At 41.5% G+C, this 22,500-nt stretch overlaps 1 protein-coding gene across 1 annotated transcript in view; it reads right to left on the bottom strand.

The window, feature by feature from the left end:
- LOC138355236 (uncharacterized) overlaps positions 1–22,500 on the bottom strand; it is a 34,031-nt gene that overhangs the window by 7,139 nt on the left and 4,392 nt on the right. The gene's annotated exons all lie outside the window — the stretch shown is intronic.

Genomic DNA, 22,500 nt, shown 5'->3' with positions numbered 1-22,500 from the left:
ATGATTTCGGGGCTTAGCGTCCCACCGGCCCGGTCCTCGACCAAACCTTTTTGTTACACATCCCCAGGAAGCAGCCCGTAGCAGCTGTCTAACTCCCAGGTACCTATTTACAGCTAAGTGAACCTTTCATTAGGGTGAAAGAAACTGCCCATTTGTTCCCGCCTCCGCCCTGGATCAAACCCGGAACTTTAGGACTACAAATCCCGAGCGTTGTTCATTCAGCCGTCAGGCTGGGCGGAGTTGTGGCAGCAAAAGTATAATAATGACAGTAATCGGAAGTGTCGCAAGCACTGTAGTGCGTGTCTGGGGATACCCAGGACGCTGGTTCGATCCCCAATCCTCTATTCCAAAACTCTCATAGATACATCAGGTTATTGGTGATTTCCTTGTGCACGTAACAGGCCAACCCGTTCTCGCACTTTCGTATAGTCAATATTGACTTATTAAATACGTGCATATGTGACATACTAAACATACTAGTTTACCTTGAAAAGCTTCATAGAAAACACCGACCTTACCTAACCTTCTTAGTATGTTAAGACAAGCATCTTATTGCTTCGTAATTACAATTATTACTTAACCTATTATAGGTATAGGTTATAATTACATTACATTACAATAATTACAATTATTACTTAACCTATTATAGGTATAGGGTAAGTAATAATTGTAATTACGAAGCAATAAGATGCTTGTCTTAACATACTAAGAAGGTTAGGTAAGGTCGGTGTTTTCTATGAAGCTTTTCAAGGTAAACTAGTATGTTTAGTATGTCACATATGCACGTATTTAATAAGTCAATATTGACTGTAAGAAAGTGCGAGAACGGGTTGAACAGGCACACGAGCCTGGCTACGTGAGTATGTAAGACCAGTGAAGTGCGTAGCGAAACTTGTACAAATGTGTCACGTTGCTGGGGTAGATTCCACGAGGATTTCCTGCGTGGACTGAAAGAAGAGGATTAAAAGGGATTGAGACTTGAAAATCCTGGATATATAGATTCTGAGGGATTACCGTTAGTGAGCGAAGCATGTGCGTGCCTCAGAGACTAATCCTGCCCGCTGCAATGGTAATTGTTTTCCAAAATGTTACGTTTGATATGTAGGACACTTATGTATCGTGTTCGTCATGGAGGACACACTTATGTATCGTGTTCGTCATGGAGGACACACTTATGTATCGTGTTCGTCATGGAGGACACACTTATGTATCGTGTTCGTCATGGAGGACACACTTATGTATCGTGTTCGTCATGGAGGACACACTTATGTATCGTGTTCGTCATGGAGGACACACTTATGTATCGTGTTCGTCATGGAGGACACACTTATGTATTGTGCAAGAGAAATGTATCGGCTTCGATATGTAAGAATACTCACGTATCACGTTGGTTTTGTATGATATATATATATATATAATATTACAAGAGTGTGTATATGTGAGAAAGCTGCATGAACGCGCAAGCCATACATCACTAAGAACTCTTTAATAAGCACCAGGACTGACCAATGCTTATAGACGATCATTGGTGCGGTGGTCACGGTACTGTGTACGTTTAGGGGTGATCCTGGACGGCATGGGTTCGAATCCTGGCCGGGTCAGAGAGAGTTCTTAGTGATGAGATATATATATATATATATATATATATATATATATATATATATATATATATATATATATATATATATATATATATATATATATGTCGTACCTAGTAGCCAGAACGCACTTCTCAGCCTACTATGCAAGGCCCGATTTGCCTAATAAGCCAAATTTTCATGAATTAATGTTTTTTCGACTACCTAACCTACCTAACCTAACTTTTTCTGCTACCTAACCAAACCTAACCTATAAAGATAGGTTAGGTTAGGTAGGGTTGGTTAGGTTCGGTCATATATCTACGTTAATTTTAACTCCACTAAAAAAAAATGACCTAATACATAATGAAATGGATAGCTTTATCATTTCATGAGAAAAAAATTAGAGAAAATATATTAATTCAGGAAAACTTGGCTTTTTAGGCAAATCGGGCCTTGCATAGTAGGCTGAGAAGTGCGTTCTGGCTACTAGGTACGACATATATATATATATATATATATATATATATATATATATATATATATATATATAAAATATGCACGAACAAGCCTGAATGGTCCCCAGGCATATATGCAACTGAAAACTCCACACCCCAGAAGTGACTCGACCTCATACTGCCAGGAGCAACGCAACTGGTGTACAGGAGACCTTAACCACTTGCCGACCATCAGTGACCGTACTATTGATGATGGTAGCCGAGGCTATTTGCCCATCATCCCGACGGCATTTTGATGGTAATCTTGGGCATAGTTATTTTATAGAATCACCTCTTTTTGGTGGGCATATATGGGATGATGGGCAAATAGCCTCGGCTACCATCATCAATAGTACGGTCACTGATGGTCGGCAAGTGGTTAAGGTCTCCTGTACATCAGTTGCGTTGCTCCTGGCAGTATGAGGTCGAGTCACTTCTGGGGTGTGGAGTTTTCAGTTGCATATATGCCTGGGGACCATTCAGGCTTGTTCGTGCATATTTTATATATATTTATATATATATATATATATATATATATATATATATATATATATATATATATATATATATATATATATATATATATATATATAATATGGAGGGATAGGCATACGAAAGGCAACTGAGGTAGCACTTCCAGCATTATCCTCATGCACAGCAGCCAACGAATTGGTAGGGCAGATCCTACCAGAGCGTATGAGAGAGACAGCGGGAACTCATGATCAAACGTTCATTGAAGCAGCCAGACAATGGGACACCATTGCACACCCTCAACCCCGACCACAAGTCCCAAAAGACCACAAGCAAGCCCACTGGGATAGTCCCATAATGGAAAAGACTGTCACAGCAATGATTGACAACGCTGATGCTGAAAACAAAGCCCGCCTCCTAGCGGTAACAGCACCCCACGCCGGGGATTTTTTATTTGCTGTGCCCAATGCAGCCCTGGGAACTCGCCTCAGTCATGACGCTCTCCGCATTGGAGTTGCCCTTCGCCTTGCCGCCCCCATCCTCACCGAACATAGGTGCATGTGCGGAACTGCGATGGCAGACCAATATGGTCGTCATGGTCTGGTATGTCGTAAATCACAGGGTAAAATTGCAAGACATGAAGAAGTCAACAACATCATCAAGAGGAGCCTCGCCACAGCCCGCTGCCCGGCACAAAGAGAACCACACTTATCCAGACCTAACGACCCTCAGAAGCGCCCTGATGGGGTCACCTTGCTACCTTGGAAGGATGGTAAGCAAGTGGTATGGGACTACACGTGCGCTGCCACACTGGCCAGTACCTACCTCCACTACAGCACACGTGAAAGCGGTGGTGCTGCTTCTTTCAGGGAATCACAGAAAATTATTAAATACAGAGGTCTAGCACACTGCTACAGCTTTGTTCCGATCGGCTCGGAGACCCTCGGTTCGTGGGGAAAATGTGCATTGAAGTTCCTGAAGGAATTGGGGGACAAATTAATCAGCGCTACAAAAGACCAGAGAGCAAAAAGTTTCTTGTTCCAGCGCCTCAGTGTTGCAATTCAGAGGGGAAATGCCTGTTGCGTCTTGGGCACTAGTCCAACTTCCGAGGAATTCGAAGAAGTGTTTGACTTGCAACAATGATCGAACCCGTCGGTGACATTCATCAATGTTTCCCATTGTTGTGTTTTTCAAGAGATCCATAACCTTTAAGGGGGCATATAAAAAAATATCGTTATAAATTAAAATTGTTCAATTTGCTTATAATTTTTTTTATGAAATGGTTATAGAAAGGGCTGCAACTGGTCCAAGTTTCACCATCACACCCTAAACAGAAAAGGAGAAAAAAATACACAACGTATTATGCAACGAATGTTCAACATTCTCAAATAATCTCAGGGAACACATGTGTCAACTAAAATGTCTACTATGTGCTGTAGAAGCACAAACTCTTGTAATAATTGTAATATGTATGTTCAATATATTTATATTTAAATTTTTTTTTTTTCTTTTTCTTTTTTTTTCTTTTTTTTTTTGGCCAATTTTTTTTTCTCGTTTGTTATCAAGGGATTTGCATGAAACTTGCACACCTTGCCCAATGGATGCCTATCTGCAAGGGTGCCAATTATGAACGAAATCTGTCGAAGTCAAGCTCAGCTACAGGTAGCCGAACTTGGATCTTTATTTTACTCTGGAAAGTAATTTACACCTTCAAATTACTTCAGAGCTTTCATTTATTAATCAATTTACATGCAAATTACACCTTATATGTAGCGTTTGTGCTTCTACAGACTCTAGTAGACATTTACGTCCAAAGTCTATTTGTTGATTTTATAAAAATTTATAATTATCATATATTGCATATTTTTTTAGTAGGGTAACTTTGAAAAATTATATTATTGCACTAAACACTTTTTTGATAAAACTGATCACTAGAACCCTTTATGTGCTTAATTTAATATCAGAGCGTTATAGAAATGATTTTAGTTGACACATGTGTTCCCTGAAACAATTTGAAAATTCGTTGCATAATTCGTTGTTTATTTTTTTTCTCCTTTTCTGTTTAGGGTGTGATGATGAAACTTGGACCAGCTGCAGCCCTTTCTATAACCATTTCATAAAAAAATTTATAAGCCAATTGAACCACTTTTAATTTTACACCGATATGCCCCCTTAAGCACCTTTTTGCATTATTATTTTTGTATCAACCCATGTATATCTTGTAACCATCAAATGCATAATAAAGCACAAAAAATATAAAAGGAAGGGGGTGGTAGGAGAAAGGCACACAGAAACTGTATTGGAGGGGATCTAAACATTCCCTCTAATGCGTTATGCGTGGTTTCCTCCGAGGCTATGGGTCCCCCTTCTTCCAGCTAGAGGTGGTACTCCCTTCCATATATTAAAAAAAAAAAAAAAAAAAAAAAAAAAAAAAAAAAAAAAAAAAAATATATATGTGTGTATATCACGAAAATAAACACGTGATTATATACATAATATATACATAATATATATACATAATATATATATATATATATATATATATATATATATATATATATATATATATATATATTAAATACTGTTACCATCTAGCAGCTCGTGGTGTGGTGCTCTGCGAGAGCGGTAATTATCATCATCAACACTTTGTAAGCTCTCAAGATCCCTTCTGAGTCTCATTCACTTGTCTCCGTTTTCGTTGTAAATCTCTTAATAGTTCTTCGAAAATGTGTTTTCCTTGACCTTTACGCCAGGAGTTAACTGGACTTTCCTGTTAGTCGGTCAGATGCGTCCATTTCTCTCCTCTTCTTCACGACAACAATAATTTCTTGTGCTACTCTGAGTAAATTCTTTCCTGTTTTCTCGTTGAACTTCATGATTACCTTTTTTGTTCTGCTTCATGACTACACGTCTTTGTTTTCTTCTTGTTTTTCATGAATACATTTATTTATTTTCTTGTACTTTTTCATGACTATATATACATATATATATATATATATATATATATATATATATATATATATATATATATATATATATATATATATATATATATATATATATATATGCAACAATGATCACAAAAACACTGATCCAAGTATGCAGAATAACCACATATGAAAAATAGAAAATGCTTAACGCGTTTTCGGCTAATTCGCCTTCATCAGAGCAAAGTAGAATCCATTGATTCTACTTTGCTCTGATGAAGGCGAATTAGCCGAAAACGCGTTAAGCATTTTCTATTTTTCATATGTGGTTATTCTGCATATATATATATATATATATATATATATATATATATATATATATATATATATATATATATGTCGTACCTAGTAGCCAGAACTCACTTCTCAGCCTACTATTCAAGGCCCGATTTGCCTAATAAGCCAAGTTTTCCTGAATTAATATATTTACTATAATTTTTTTCTTATGAAATGATAAAGCTACCCTTTTCACTATGTATGAGGTCAATTTTTTTTTATTGGAGTTAAAATTAACGTAGATAAATGACCGAACCTAACCAACCCTACCTAACCTAACCTAACCTATATATATAGGTAAGGTTAGGTTAGGAAGCCAAAAAAGGCTAGGTTAGGTTAGGTTAGGTAGGTTAGGTAGACGAAAAAACATTAATTCATGAAAACTTGGTTTATTAGGCAAATCGGGCCTTGCATAGTAGGCTGAGAAGTGAGTTCTGGCTACTAGGTACGACATATATATATATATATATATATATATATATATATATATATATATATATATATATATATATATATATTATTGTCATGAATGTATATTATTTTCGTGAGTGTGTTTGAGGTGTATTTGTTTGTAATTATTGACTCAAGGTATGCACTTCCTAGGGGCTACCTTGAGGTGGTTACCTTGAGGTGTTTCCGGGGCTTAGCGTCCCCGCGGCCCGGTCTTCGACCAGGCCTCCTAGTGCTTACGACGACTAACGTTGTAAATGTAAATTCACATCATAGAAAATGAACGGTATTTAATTTCAGATTCAATTATCATATGTAATAAATAACATTTCGTTTATGTGTTTATATATTTTGAACTTTATTGGACATTTGTCACTGAACACGGAGGAATTACCCAAAACACTGCAGTTCCTCCTAACTCCACCTCCAGCTTAAGAATAAGCTGGAGGTGGCTTAGCACCTCCAGCTAAGTGGCTGTGCTTAGTGCAAAGCTTAGCACTTTCATGCTAAGTGGGCCAATTGTGCAATTTAAGCTGTGTAAGCTTAATAAGGCGAATGTGTATATTGTTACAGGAAATTGTTAGCAACATTCCACTAATATGAATTTAAAGAATTTATATTGATATTTTAAGTTACAGCTTGAAGTTCACGTTGTCAGTATTACCTGTATTTATTGTAATTTGTACAGTTGAATCACCAACGGATATATATAAGGCACTACGGGCTCACCATAGCCCGTGCTACTTGGAACTGTTCCAGGTAGCGAATCTTTAACAACAACAACCAACGGATATATGCAACGATTAACGGACCGAACTATTCGGTGTATATATATGTAAGTTTCATCTTGAACCATGTTTGGAGCCGGTCGGCCGAGCGGACAGCACACTGGACTTGTTATCCTATGGTCCTGGGTTCGATCCCAGGCGCCGGCGAGAAACAATGGGCTGAGTTTCTTTCATCCTATGCCCCTGTTACCTAGTAGTAAAATAGGTACCTGGGTGTTAGTCAGCTGTCACGGGCTGCTTCCTGGGGGTGGAGGCCTGGTCGAGGACCGGGCCGCGGGGACACTAAAGCCCCGAAATCATCTCAAGATAATCTCAAGATGTCTAAGACTTGTGGTGGCCTTAATATCCCTTCAATGGTTGATAGGCTTGTGTTCAACCACCACTGTTCCAGACACCCAACCCACACTTCAGGGGCCAGATTCACGGCTTTGGTTACATTTATTAAACAGTTTACAAGCATGGAAACTTGCCAATCAACTGTTGTTATTGTTATAAACAGCCTCCTGGTGCTTCGGAGCTCATTAACTGTTTAATAATTGTAAACAAAGCCGCCAAAGATTGAGAAAAGATGTACAGGTTCGTAAGTGCTTACGTAACTGCTTCGTGAATCTGGCCCCAGGTGATTAGGCAGGTCTCATTTTCAACCAAGTTGTTGTGACTTGCTGTCTGCATCAATACAATACAATTCAGAGATGTAACACACATGGTTTAATCTCACATTTGGACAACAAGCCAAAGAGAATTATATTGAACAACTACAGAACATTCATGAGGTTCGACCCTACTTACGAGAACCCTTTAACCCGAAAGGAGTCGAGTTTCATACCGTCAATGCTTCGATCAGCTCTCATACCACCAGCGTGGAGGCGTGGGCATGCTAGGACCATTTCTGGAGAAGGCAGTATGAGATGTGTGGAATATTCTGCCGGAGAAGTCGCAAGATCCTCGTTACTCTAAGACATGAAGGAGATTTGAAGAACTGGCGTCTGTGTGTACCAGATTCTTAGTGTGGTCAGTGGTGTGTTTGTGGTCCGTCTGTACAACTCCCCATTCCCATAGTTATGGGGGCCACAGTTCACTCCCATAGTTATGGGGGCCCCAGTACACTCCCATAGTTATGGGGGCCACAGTACACCCATAGTTTTGGGGGCCACAGTACACCCATAGTTATGGGGGCCACACCACACTCCCACAGTTATGGAGGCCACAGTTCACTCCCATAGTTATGGGGGCCACACCACACTCCCATAGTTATGGGGGCCACACCACACTCCCATAGTTATGGGGGACACAGTACACCCATAGTTATGGTGGCCACAGTACACCCATAGTTATGGGGGCCACACCACACTCCCATAGTTATGGGGGCCACACCACACTCCCATAGTTATGGGGGCCACACCACACTCCCATAGTTATGGGGGCCACACCACACTCCCATAGTTATGGGGGCCACACCACACTCCCATAGTTATGGGGGCCACACCACACTCCCATAGTTATGGGGGCCACACCACACTCCCATAGTTATGGGGGACACAGTACACCCATAGTTATGGTGGCCACAGTACACCCATAGTTATGGGGGCCACACCACACTCCCATAGTTATGGGGGCCACACCACACTCCCATAGTTATGGGGGCCACACCACACTCCCATAGTTATGGGGGCCACACCACACTCCCATAGTTATGGGGGCCACACCACACTCCCATAGTTATGGGGGCCACACCACACTCCCATAGTTATGGGGGCCACACCACACTCCCATAGTTATGGGGGCCACACCACACTCCCATAGTTATGGGGGACACAGTACACCCATAGTTATGGTGGCCACAGTACACCCATAGTTATGGGGGCCACACCACACTCCCATAGTTATGGGGGCCACACCACACTCCCATAGTTATGGGGGCCACACCACACTCCCATAGTTATGGGGGCCACACCACACTCCCATAGTTATGGGGGCCACACCACACTCCCATAGTTATGGGGGCCACACCACACTCCCATAGTTATGGGGGCCACACCACACTCCCATAGTTATGGGGGCCACAGTACACCCATAGTTATGGTGGCCACAGTACACCCATAGTTATGGGGGCCACACCACACTCCCATAGTTATGGGGGCCACACCACACTCCCATAGTTATGGGGGCCACACCACACTCCCATAGTTATGGGGGCCACACCACACTCCCATAGTTATGGGGGCCACACCACACTCCCACATTTCTGCTCACTGAGTTATTCAAACGAGTTTGAGAGGACATTAGAATAGAAAAGACAGAGAAAGAAAACACACGATAATTGACAAATATAAAATGAAAGATGTTATTCATAACGGAGGGAAAACAGGAAGGAGGAGGGTCGATAACATAAAATATAACGAAGAGGGAGGAACTGATGGTGGTGATCCAGAAGGAATGTTTGGACAGTGAGGGAATTAAAAGATAAAAATGAAGACAAAAATGATTTATCAGAGAGCAGAAACGACAGAATTAGAGCAAGATTCATTTCCTGTGTGTTAGTCTTCAGAAGAGTACAATGACTGGAAGATATCTGAGGCTCCCAGTGTCAACAGTCAGATGAACTGTGTGTACTCACCTAATTGTGCTTGCGGGAGTTGAGCTCTGGCTCTTTGGTCCCGCCTTTCAACACCCGTGTGTGTGTGTGTGTACTCACCTATTTGTACTCATTTATTTGTGCTTGCAGGATCGAGCATTGGCTCTTGGATCCCGCCTTTCCAGCCATCGGTTGCTTACAGCAATGACTCCTGTCCCATTTCCCTATCATACCTAGATTTAAAAGTATGAATAGAGTTTGCTTCCACATCCTGTTCCCCAAGTGCATTCCATTTTTCCACTACTCTCGCGCTAAAAGAAAACTTCCTAACATCTCTGTGACTCATCTGAGTTTCCAGTTTCCACTCATGTTCCCTCGTTCTGTTATTATTACGTGTGAACATTTCGTCTATTTCCACTTTGTCAATTCCCCCGAGTATTTTATATGTCCCTATAATATCTCCTCTCTCCCTTCTTTTCTCTAGTGTCGTAAGGTTCAGTTCCTTCAGACGGGTGTGTGTGTGTGTGTGTGTGTGTGTGTGTGTGTGTGTGTGTGTGTGTGTGTGTGTGTGTGTGTGTGTGTGTTTTCACGTAGTTGTATTCATCTAGTTGTGCTTGCAGGGGTTGAGCTCTGCACTTTCGGCCCGCCTTTCAATTGTCAATCAACTGTTACTAAGTATTAATTTTTTCCACACACACACACACACACACACACACACACACACACACACACACACACACACACACACACAGGAAGCAGCCCGTAACAGCTGTCAAACTCCCAGGTTTGACAGCTTCCTATTTACTGCTAGGTAACAGGAGCATCAGGGTTAAAGAAACTCTGCCCATTTTGTTTCTGCCATCACCGGGGATCGAACCCGGACCCTAGGATTACGAGACCAGAGCAGACCCTAGGATTACGAGTCTTAGACTGAGCTAAAGCAGGGGTGGCAATCCAATTTAAAGCAACAGCAACATAGGAACTTGGGGGGGAGGCATTTCTTAGAGCTTACACAGTTAGATTAATGTGGTTGATGGGGTTAAACTGGCAGGATAAGATAATCATCTTAGGAAAGCCCTCAAGCAGCGCGCCTACAGGGAGCCGGTGGCTGAGCGGACAGAACACTGGGCGCGTGATTCTGTGGTCCCGGGTTTGATCCCGGGTGCCGACGAGAAACAATGGGTAGAGTTTCTTTCACTCTGATGCCCCTGTTACCTAGCAATAAATAGGTACCTGGGAGTTTGACAGCTGTCACGGGCTGCTTCCTGGGGGTGGAGGCCTGGTCGCGCCGGGCCGCGGGGACACTTAGCCCCTAAATCATCTCAAGATAACCTACACAGCACATGGAAGAGATACAAGGACAGGACAGGAAGTGGGTCACGAGGAATACTGACAAGGAGGTAACTGTCAACATGAAAGTCAAGATGGGAAAGTAGAATGTAATTTCTTGAGAAAATAAAAACTTAAAAGATTATTAAGACGTTCTCTGATGATAATGAAAATAAGGACACAAAGATAAAAACAACCTAAAGGTATAATAGAGTATTACAAACAAAGCGATGTATTAGAGCACGAGTAATGAGTGCTCTAATAACTCTCTAAAGAAAGAGTTGAGTGTAATTGCCTATCATTCAACCCCTATAACTATGGATAAACACAGCCTCCTAAAATGAGAGTACTTATAGTAAGTGTTTGGTCAAACGTTCACAAATGTACTGTTACACCAACGTTCACGTTTTGTACTCTGTTTTGTAGAAGACACGAAAAACAAAAAAAAATCTTCGGCCTAGTATATGCCATGTTCCATCTATGATTGGAATCTAACCTAACCTGTCCAGACATACTTCTCCAGTTTGTTAATATAACTTTTTGTGCTAATTCAAAAATACAAAACGTGAAAATTTTTTGCCCAGTTAATTTTTGATCGTTTGACCAAACATTTGCTACAAAAATCATCGTTACTAGAAGATGGGCTGCTTTTAGCAGTAAACACAATTCAAGAACACAAACTGTTTCACTCGGACAGACACAACACACAAGGCAGCCACGGGTGATACCAAGTTATATGCATGAAGTTTTCAAAATTAGTGTCAAACAAGAAATAAAAACTGAGCCTCACCCTAGCCCGTTCTCGCGAACTTTCCTAACGTTAAGAAACTATTGTACGAAAATGTCCTAACCTAACCTTCCGGAGGACCCACCAACAAAAAACGGGACATTATGACAATTTCGCGAGCCGCTACTATTTTCTAGTAGGAGAGTTTTTGGTCTAAGATAAAGTATACATCAAAATGCGACGTGCCAATAGGAGGGCGAGTTGCTCACCCCTTTAAAAAAATTGGGATAGAATTTAATTAAAATAATGATAGGATACTAATAAGATTTATATATGGCCAGAAGGGAAGGGAGGCATATCAGCTAAAGGCGACTTCTAGTATGTAAGATGTATTAGTAAGTCAAAGAGCGCAAAGGCATAAGAATTTTTAGGAAATGCTTCAAGACTTCCTTGTAAAGCATCGCATTACTGAACCACCTTTATGTTCTTAAGCACGTACATTTTAATTCATAAAAAAAGTGTTTATTTCAAACCTTTTTCTATGAACAAACATTTCATTTTATTACATAAACAATGTAGAGTTTGGAATGTATCCAAGTGTGAACCAAAATTTTATGTTTTAATTTAACCCATTAAGACACTGTATTGGTGTGGGCGACTGAACCAAATCACCCAACCATTAATAGCTATGTGATTGACAATGTGGCACGATGAAATCAGAGGCTGGTGGGTTCGAATCCACTTTAGGGGGTAATCAAATTCAAACAAATGTAAAGCCCTCGTAGCTCCTTTGAAAGTTGGCTTTCAACTATTCCTAAAAAAAATGAGCTCTCTAAAGTTCTCGAGATCAGAGGCAGCGTTCTCGCAGATACCTGTAGGAGTTGTTCTCTCAGCCCCAACACCCTTGACCATGTTGTGACACTGATTAACTTTCCCAGTTGGTACATTCTAAGACCAAGCATATGACCACACTCAGTTCGAATCCTACTGGGACTCACACTGGGCCTCATATTATATATAACGTTCCATCAAGGAACGTATCAAGAGAGAGAGGTGGGAGAGAGGGAGGGAGAGAAAGATATTGATAGTCAACCACACACTATTCCTCCCAATTTAACCTTCAATTACCGACTATCCATCACTATCTGACCGTCAATCACAGACTGATCCTCGCCATCTATAATTCACCAGACACTCTATGTCTTTCCCACAGTCATTCACATGCTGTCTTCCCTACCCCCCGCCATGTCCTCTTCCATCTTTCTGTTCCCTCTCTATCACCCTCCCACTTCTCCCTTCTACACTTTCCCACAAGATGAAACTCAAGTCATTCTCTGACAAATGCCATTTGTTATTTCCTTTTCATTTCCATGAAAGTGACAGCCACTTCCTTTCCATGAATTTACAGCCTCTTCCATTCCCTAAATTATCCATCTCTCTGAAAACCTCGCATACTTATTCATCCTTTTACCTCTCCTCTCATCTATTCTTCCTTTCCCGTTCTTTCTGCACCTTTCCATTTTCCTTTTCCTCTTCCCTCCGTTACCTGTTCTTCCTTTCACTCTGACCCCTTTCACACCACCACTCAACGTCTCTTAACATAATTCCTTCTTTTTCATTCCACTTTGTCTCCTCAACCATTCCTCGTCACAGAACAAACTCACCCGTCCCATGTGAGTCTCTCTCCTCTCCCTCCCATCTCTCCCTCCCACATTCCTTCATTCAAGCTCTCCATGCCTCTCATCTACTCAGGGAAAGCCTTACATCTCCATTCAAAGGCAGCCACTAATTCAATTTGTCCATCTCCTAATTTTGCTTCCTCGAGCAATCTCTCTCTCTCGTGGGGGTCACTTTGTGAGCGTGCTGTCAACTGATGCTTGAGTGTGCTGTCAGCTAAGCATGCTATCAACTGATAGTTTAGTGTGCTGTCAGCTGAACACGCTATTAATTGACGTCTGAGCGTGCCACCATCTGACATTTGAGCGTGTGTACGTCCACATCTATTTCAATGCGAATTTCAGCATTTTCAAAGAGTTTTTGCTCTTTACATTTCAGCACTGTGTGTGTGTGTGTGTGTGTGTGTGTGTGTGTGTGTGTGTGTGTGTGTACAGTGCGTCGTAGCTCCATTAACGTATATGGGTCGTACGTCGACTTCCATTATTGATTTCTATGTTACGCTTTCCAAGGGGCATTGATCAACTACTGTTAGTTTCCTTTCAGCTTTTGTGGGATTGTAATCCATTATTTGTCCTTGCCTGCAGCTGTGTGAACTTACAGTCCATTTAGATATTGTGGATAACACACATGTTGATGTGTCTAACCCTTGCGGTTAACTGTGAGTGGTTACAAGGCACCACAACCACAATATCTCACGTAAGATCATTTGATCAGTATTCATATCATTAATTACATGAGATAAATTGGTGAAAAAATAGATAAATCTAAATTTAATCTAGTAGTGACTTTGCCGGCATGATGGAGCTAACCTGGTGAGACCTACAAATATCGACCTGCTACAGGTGGACGCTGCCAGGCCATACTGTCGACCTGCTACAGGTGGACGCTGCCAGGTCATACTGTCGACCTGCTACAGGTGAACGCTGCCCATACTGTCGACCTGCTACAGGTGGACGCTGCCAGGCCATACTGTCGACCTGCTACAGGTGGACGCTGCCAGGCCATACTGTCGACCTGCTACAGGTGGACACTGCCAGGTCATACTGTCGACCTGCTACAGGTGGACGCTGCCAGGCCATACTGTCGACCTGCTACAGGTGGACGCTGCCAGGCCATACTGTCGACCTGCTACAGGTGGACACTGCCAGGTCATACTGTCGACCTGCTACAGGTGGACGCTGCCAGGCCATACTGTCGACCTGCTACAGGTGGACGCTGCCAGGCATACTGTCGACCACGTTGAGTGCACCTACTCTACCTCCCCACCTAAGATCTCCAACTATAATTCACTATAGTTTAGTCAGTCCTGTGATCACAAATAAACTGAACAAAAGTAAACAGAAACAAGCTCTGGGTTACATCGGGTAATAAATGGAATATTTAAACATAATATAAGTCACAGCTCAACAACAGACTGGACGGTCTGAAAATTAATTAATTAATGAAATTAAACTAATCCGAGTTAATTTGTGTGGGAACTAAACAAAATACATTTTCTTCATACAGTCTACCAATTAAATTAACAATATTAAATTGTGCGGGGAATTATTAGAGGAAATCTTACTAGAGGTAAAACTTTCTGAATTTTTATCTCAGCATTTTATTATACATTAACTTATCTTACCATTCGGTCTCAGCACGTGACACTATTTCAAGACAGCGCTGCCGTCATATTTAGGTGAGAGAGTGTGTATACTCGGCCCAAGATCCACTAAATTTAATATATTTGAATCAATATATAACATTTCTTGGATCATATTTTCACTCCCTATAAGGCATTTACCTAATTATTTTAGCCAATTTTTACCACATTTTTCATTTTTCTAAACCACTTGAAAAGCTGTACTTCATTTATAATTTACTTTGCGCAAGATTTTTTCATTAATTGCAGATATGTTCAACGTGTATTTTTTCTACAGCGGTATTAGCTTAATTATAGGTCACTAATGGGTCAAGTATTGATCCCTGTGAGTGGAGGAGAGGAGAGAGGAGAGACAGTGAGAGAAAAAGAATGAGTAGGAAAGAATATAAAGAGAGAATATATTACATGTTTGTTTTAGATTCTGCAGCTACTCGGAGTAAAATTTCCAAGTAGCACGGGCTATGGCGAGCCCGTAGTGGATATAAAATATATTCCAGATAAACGAAACGTTGTAGACGCCACGTTCACGTCTTGGCAACGTTACCAGGGATTTAAGAACACATACACAAGGAGAATGATAAACATTTAACACAGGTTGAGGGAGAATGACCGCCTGGTGGAAGTTGATGAATACTTGGGGAGTATTCATACCCACGACGGTCGGTCGTGGGAGCCGGTAGGCCGAGCGGACAGCACGCTAGACTTGTGATCCTGTGGTCCTGGGTTCGATCCCAGGCGCCGGCGAGAAACAATGGGCAGAGTTTCTTTCACCCTATGCCCCTGTTACCTAGCAGTAAAATAGGTACCTGGGTGTTAGTCAGTTGCCACGGGCTGCTTCCTGGGGGTGGAGGCCTGGTCGAGGACCGGGCCGCGGGGGCACTAAAGCCCCGAAATCATCTCAAGATAACATCTCAAGAGTATTCATACCCACGTCAGCATTGTGGAGTATTCATACCCACGTCAGCATTGTGGAGTATTCATACCCACGACAGCATTGTGGAGTATTCATACCCACGTGAGGATTGTGGAGTATTCATACCCACGACAGCATTGTGGAGTATTCATACCCACGTGAGGATTGTGGAGTATTCATACCCACGTCAGGATTGTGGAGTATTCATACCCACGTCAGGATTGTGGAGTATTCATACCCACGACAGGATTGTGGAGTATTCATACCCACGTGAGGATTGTGGAGTATTCATACCCACGTCAGGATTGTGGAGTATTCATACCCACGACAGGATTGTGGAGTATTCATACCCACGCCAGGATTGTGGATTATTCATACCCACGTCAGGATTGTGAAGTATTCATACCCACGACAGGATTGTGGAGTATTCATACCCACGACAGGATTGTGAAGTATTCATACCCGCGTCAGGATTGTGGAGTATTCATACCCACGTCAGGATTGTGGAGTATTCATACCCACGCCAGGATTGTGGATTATTCATACCCACGTCAGGATTGTGAAGTATTCATACCCACGACAGGATTGTGGAGTATTCATACCCACGACAGGATTGTGAAGTATTTATACCCGCGTCAGGATTGTGGAGTATTCATACCCACGACAGGATTGTGAAGTATCCATACCCACGTCAGGATTGTGGAGTATTCATACCCACGACAGGATTGTGAAGTATTCATACCCACGTCAGGATTGTGGAGTATTCATACCCACGTCAGGATTGTGGAGTATACATACCCACGTCAGGATTGTGAAGTATACACACACGTGTCAGCATTGTGAAATACATACATGCATATTTCAGGATCGTGAAAAATGCATGTCAGGATGGTGAAATATACACACGTCAAGATCGTAAAGTATACACACACACACACACACACACACATTTAAGTATTCAGAAATATACTCGCGAACACACATACGACAGCATAGTGAAGTATACAAACTTACACAAGGATCATTTAACTCGTGTATATCAACATACTACCTGACTGCAACTTATCAACTATGAAAATATTAGTGTTTAACATTTCTCTATTACAAAGTCCCGTAATTCATCATATAAAAACATATTAATAAACACAGACCGCCTATTGTCCCATACACGGCAGTTCCTATTTATAACTACCCAAAATCATTCAAACACATGTCTAACCTTCGCTGGAAACAATCCAGCGATCACAAGTATATAACGCTACCCTATAATGCGTTCAATAAATCCTATTTCATAACCAATTCGTTGAAACCATGCAATATCTTTTCACTACATGCAAGAAAAGTAAAAATTGGAGCACAGAGTCATATAGGCGCATCATAAGCAAGAGCCTGGTGGACCAAACTCTCACAAGTCAAGCCTGGCCTCGGGCCGGGCTTGGGGAGTAGAAGAACCCCCAGAACCCAATCAACCAGGTATCAACCAGGTATCAACCAGGTATCAACCAGGTATCAACCAGGTATCAACCAGGTATCAACCAGGTATCAACCAGATATCAACCAGATATCAACCAGGTATCAACCAACATCTCCGGAACACCACTTGGGAGGCTGGAGGGATGCTGACAAGTAGTTGTAATGGATCTTAAGCTGTAGGAGCAGCACCGAGGGACCCCACTCCTTTCCTGGTCACCCCAGGCTCGTGGGGCCGGCGGTGGCTTTGGCTAACACGAAAGGTCACCTGGCGATAATTAGGAATTATAATTAATCTCAGAGAGAGAGAGAGAGAGAGAGAGAGAGAGAGAGAGAGAGAGAGAGAGAGAGAGAGAGAGAGAGAGAGAGAGAGAGAGAGAGAGAGAGAGAGAGAGAGACAAGAGAGACACAGAGACAAGAGAGACACAGAGACAAGAGAGAGAGACAGAGACAAGAGACAGAGAAAAGAGAGAGAGACAGAGAGACAAGAGAGAGAGACAGAGAGACAAGAGACAGAGACAAGAGAGAGAGACAGAGAGACAAGAGAGAGAGACAGAGACAAGAGAGAGAGACAAGAGAGAGAGACAAGAGAGAGACAGAGAGACAAGAGAGAGACAGAGAGACAAGAGAGAGAGACAGAGAGACAAGAGAGAGACGAGAGAGAGACAAAAGAGAGAGACAGAGACAAGAGACAAACAGAGGGAGAGAGAGACCTCACAGAGCCGCCTTAGCTCTCTGAGCCTGTCTTCTCCCTCATGGGGACCAAGCCTCTACACTTAATATATTCAAACGGGAATCATACAATGTAAATCTCCAGATAAAATCTGGCTCAATATTACCCATTTAAAGTATAATATGCATTGATCTGACTTCTTAATACCCCACTAAGCCTCAATATTGACCTAATCACCAGAACACTGAAAAGCTGTCAGGAAACATTACGTTGAAAGCAGAACCTTGCTTCATATATACACACAATTCCAAAACAATCAAGATACAAGGTTTATGAAAACTAGAAACCCAACCCACACATCTGGAAATAAAATAATTGACAACGTTTCGGTCTGTCTTGAACCACTATCAAGTATAAAGAAAGAGTGGTAGAGAAAGATTATATATAAAGCAAGAATTTATATGAAAAGATGAAGTATTCCATACGAGTTAATAAGAATAAAGAAAACTGCAGAAAAGCTAACAAAGCGAAAGTTGTGAAAGAGACAAAGAGAGATAGCAACACAAGAAAAAGAACTAGAGACTAGAGAGGATAAGTCTAAGTCAGATCACTCGTGTGTGTTACTAACCTCAGAGCGTTTAACAAGTTTGTGCTGAGAACAAGAGTCAGCAGCAACACAGCCAGGCCTAAGGTTCATGTTGGGAGTGTTGTGTATAAGAACTGATCCAAAAAGACGGCGTCTGTGAAGATCTGCGTCAGGAAAAATTATGTGAGTTGAAGGCAAAGCTATACGATCAATAGCCCTCCTATATCTTGAGATGATATCGGGGCTTAGCGTCCCTGCGGCCCGGTCCTTGACCAGGCCTCCTTTTTATTACACATCCCCAGGAAGCAGCCCGTTGCAGCTATCTAACTCCCAGGTATCTATTTACTGCTAGATGAACAGAGGCATCACAGTAAAAGAAACTCTGCCCATTTGTTTCAGCCTCCGCCGGGGACTGAACCCGGAACCTTAGGACTATGAATGCCGAGCGCTGTCCACTCAGCCGTCAGGCCCCTCTAACATGATAGAAGAGAGAGAACTGTTTGTGTCAGCGTTCGTTAAGTGAATTATTACGTGTTCGGCTGTTCCACCAAAGTAGAGGACGAGTCCCCAGGTCTAGATGAAATGTTTGCCAGGGTGCTTCAAGAATGCAATTAAGAGCCTTGTCTTGCATATTCAGTAAATCAATAGAGTCGAGGAGAGTACCGGAGTCGTGGAGGCATGCAAATGTAGTACCGATTTTGAAGAAGGAAGACAGATCACATGCATCAAACTATCGGCCAATTAGCTTAACGTCTATTGGGAAAAACTGCTCGAATCGATAATCACAAAAGCCATTCGATATCTTGAAAAACAGATTAATACATAATTCACCACACGGTTTTACAAAGTGACGGTAGAGCAACGGTCTCGCTTTATGCAGGTCGGCGTTCAATCCCCGACCATCCAAGTGGCTGGCTATCATTTCTTTACCCCGTCCCATACCCAATCCTTTATCTGATTCCTTCCAAGTGCTATATACTCGTATTGGCTTGGCGCTTTGTTCCGCCAAGCCAATAGTTCCCTCCCTAACCCCCAGCCCAACCACTTGGGTTAGACGGTAGAGCGACAGTCTCTCTTCACGCAGGCCGGCGTTCAATCCCCGACCGTCCAAGTGGTTAGGCACCATTCCTTCCCTCCCCTGCCCCATCCCAAATCCTTATCCTGAAATCCAAGTGCTATAGAGTCGTAATGGCTTGGCGGTTTCTCTCTGATAGTTCAATTCAATTCCCTACTGCCCATTCTACGCCAGCATACCTGAGGCAGTTAGTTTGTTAGTTTAAGGACTTGCCCGAAACGCTATGCGTGCTACCCTGGAAACACAAACCGAAACTGTCTCTATTTTCCGCTTGTTACAACTTGAAATAAAGTTGTTATATCTTGGCTTAACGTGTTTATGACGTATTAGAACGTTGTTACAACCTGCTATACTGGTTGTTATAACTGGTTAGGTGGTGTTAAAACTTGTTCGAACGTTGTACCAACGTCGTAGTTTCAGTGTGTGTTTGGCGGGTAGCGGCTTTACAAGAATGTTAATTCAACTTATTTTCTATATTCTTTGTTAGCCCCAATGTAACTTCTTGTATATAAATAAATAAATAAGTTAACAGTAAATGGGCTGTGACGCTGTGTACCTCGACTTCAGCCAAGCTTATCATTTGCTGCCACACGAAAGACCAGAGAGATCGCGGCTCACGGTGCTTGCGGGAGCACTCCATCAACGGTTATCCAGAGATACTCAATAGACAAGGTCTAAACTCATGAATAAAGATACACGGACCTTGTGCACGTAACTTTAGCTCGTGTGCACATAACCGGTGCACGTCGGAGTGACACGACTGGCTATCCCCGGCCAGAGTGCCCTGGAGGTGTATTCCATCAGTCAGTTGGAGAAAATCACTCTCTCACAAAGGGGATAATTAATAAGGTATTTAATATACTAACACAAAATAGAACATGAAACAATGGATATAAATTGCATAACTTTGGATTTAGGAAAGACCTGGATAAATACTGGATTCGTAACAGGCTGTTGATATCTGGAACAGATTACTAGTAACCAGGAAGGACTGAGGGTCACAGGGCTAACAACACTGCAAACCAGACATGACAAGGCTGATCTCATCGAAACCTTTAAAAAGCTGAACAATTTGGAAGATAGTGTTCCAGGCAACTTCTTCAAGAGGTCAGATGTAAAATAATGAGCAACGGTTTCAAGCTCAACAAGCCACAGTGCAGGGCAGAAAACAGGAGATGCTTTTTCACCCACAGAGTTATAAACCCATGGAACCGCCTACCCGCCGAAGCTGTTAATGCGAAAACATTACTGAATTTCAAGATTCAGGTAAATAGAATCAGAATAAATTGAGTGAAGCGTATGAGATTGAGAACAGGAGACCGCAGGGCTTCTTTTCTCTCAAGGCCACTGGAGAGAGAGAGTGGCCCTCAGGTAAATTCAGGTAACATAACAAACTTAGAATCACTTGACTGTTTCAAACAAAGGTTAGACATACATATGAATGAGTCTGGGAGGATATAAATAGGAGCCAATAGGCCGCCTGCAGTTTGTTTAAAGATTCTGTTCTTATGTTCAATGAGGAGTGTCAAAGTTAATCCCAGGAATTAGAAACCTTCTTATGAAGAAAGATTAAGAAACCTTAATAATCATCTCTATAACGACAAAATGTAGCGTGTGACATGAGTGAAGTACACAGACGGACGAAAGGGAATGTTTTGTTAACAAATATATCAACTTAAAAAACAATGGATACAAAATGAATATTTTTCGATTAAAGAAAGTCCTGGGTAAACACTTCCCTGGAAATACGGTTATTAATTTATACAACAAATTTCCGAGTAATAAAACATACGTGGGATTGCTGGAGTGCTTCAAGCGATGGTTAGACATAAGAATTAGTTTGGGAAGAAATAAAAGCTACCACGCATGGGGCCAATAGGCATACTGCAGTTTACTTTCTAATGATCTCATTACTTGAAAAAAAAGACTAAAAATTATTTCTTATGAGGGGTGATCTTGTCTGGCAAATATGCTATCCAGCGACCTAGATGTTGGGTTGAACATTAACCCAACTGTTCAAGTTGGGTTACTGTTCAGCAAGTTTGTGTACGACTCGGAAGTGGGGCGAAGAGTATTTGTATTAAGGAGGTTGTGGAACTTCAGGAATACTTCATCTCATAGGAGAACTGGCCACAAAAGTTTCAGATCTATATGCTTTGTTGATAAGGACAAGTCTTAATACTGGGAAATCACAGAAGTTCCATCTACCAGATGAATGATGTAGAATTGGCCCCATTGAATGTTTTCACCATTCTGCAATATATATATATATATATATATATATATATATATATATATATATATATATATATTATATATTTTAGTATATTTTGGTAGCAGTCTTTCTTGTAAACATATGTCATTAAATATGACCGAAAAAGTAAGATTAATAATTCTAACACGAATTTTCTCAATATTTCTTATGTTTCTTTTTACTGTCGATGGTAACTGAAAAATCAATTCTCCAAAACTCATTTTTATTTTTAGTCTGACCCAACACTTGAACGCGTTTCGTAATAACTTATTACATTTTCAAAGACTTTAGTTTACACACACACAACTATAACCTGCAAACACTAAACAGAGTTCTACTATGCTATCATTTAAACAGCTTTCATCTTATATACCCGCATTTGGGTGAGGTGATATGTTACAACAATTTTGGATGGGGTGAACAAAACTTTCAACACAAATAGAGCAAACTTTCAACACAAGACAGAACACGTTGCAATGGGTATAAATTGGATACATTAAAGGGAAGAATGGAAGTAACTGCAAAGGGCCTAT

Source organism: Procambarus clarkii, chromosome 66 (assembly GCF_040958095.1).
Source record: "Procambarus clarkii isolate CNS0578487 chromosome 66, FALCON_Pclarkii_2.0, whole genome shotgun sequence".
NCBI lineage: Eukaryota > Metazoa > Arthropoda > Malacostraca > Decapoda > Cambaridae > Procambarus > Procambarus clarkii.
This window is presented reverse-complemented; position numbering and strand designations above follow the sequence as displayed.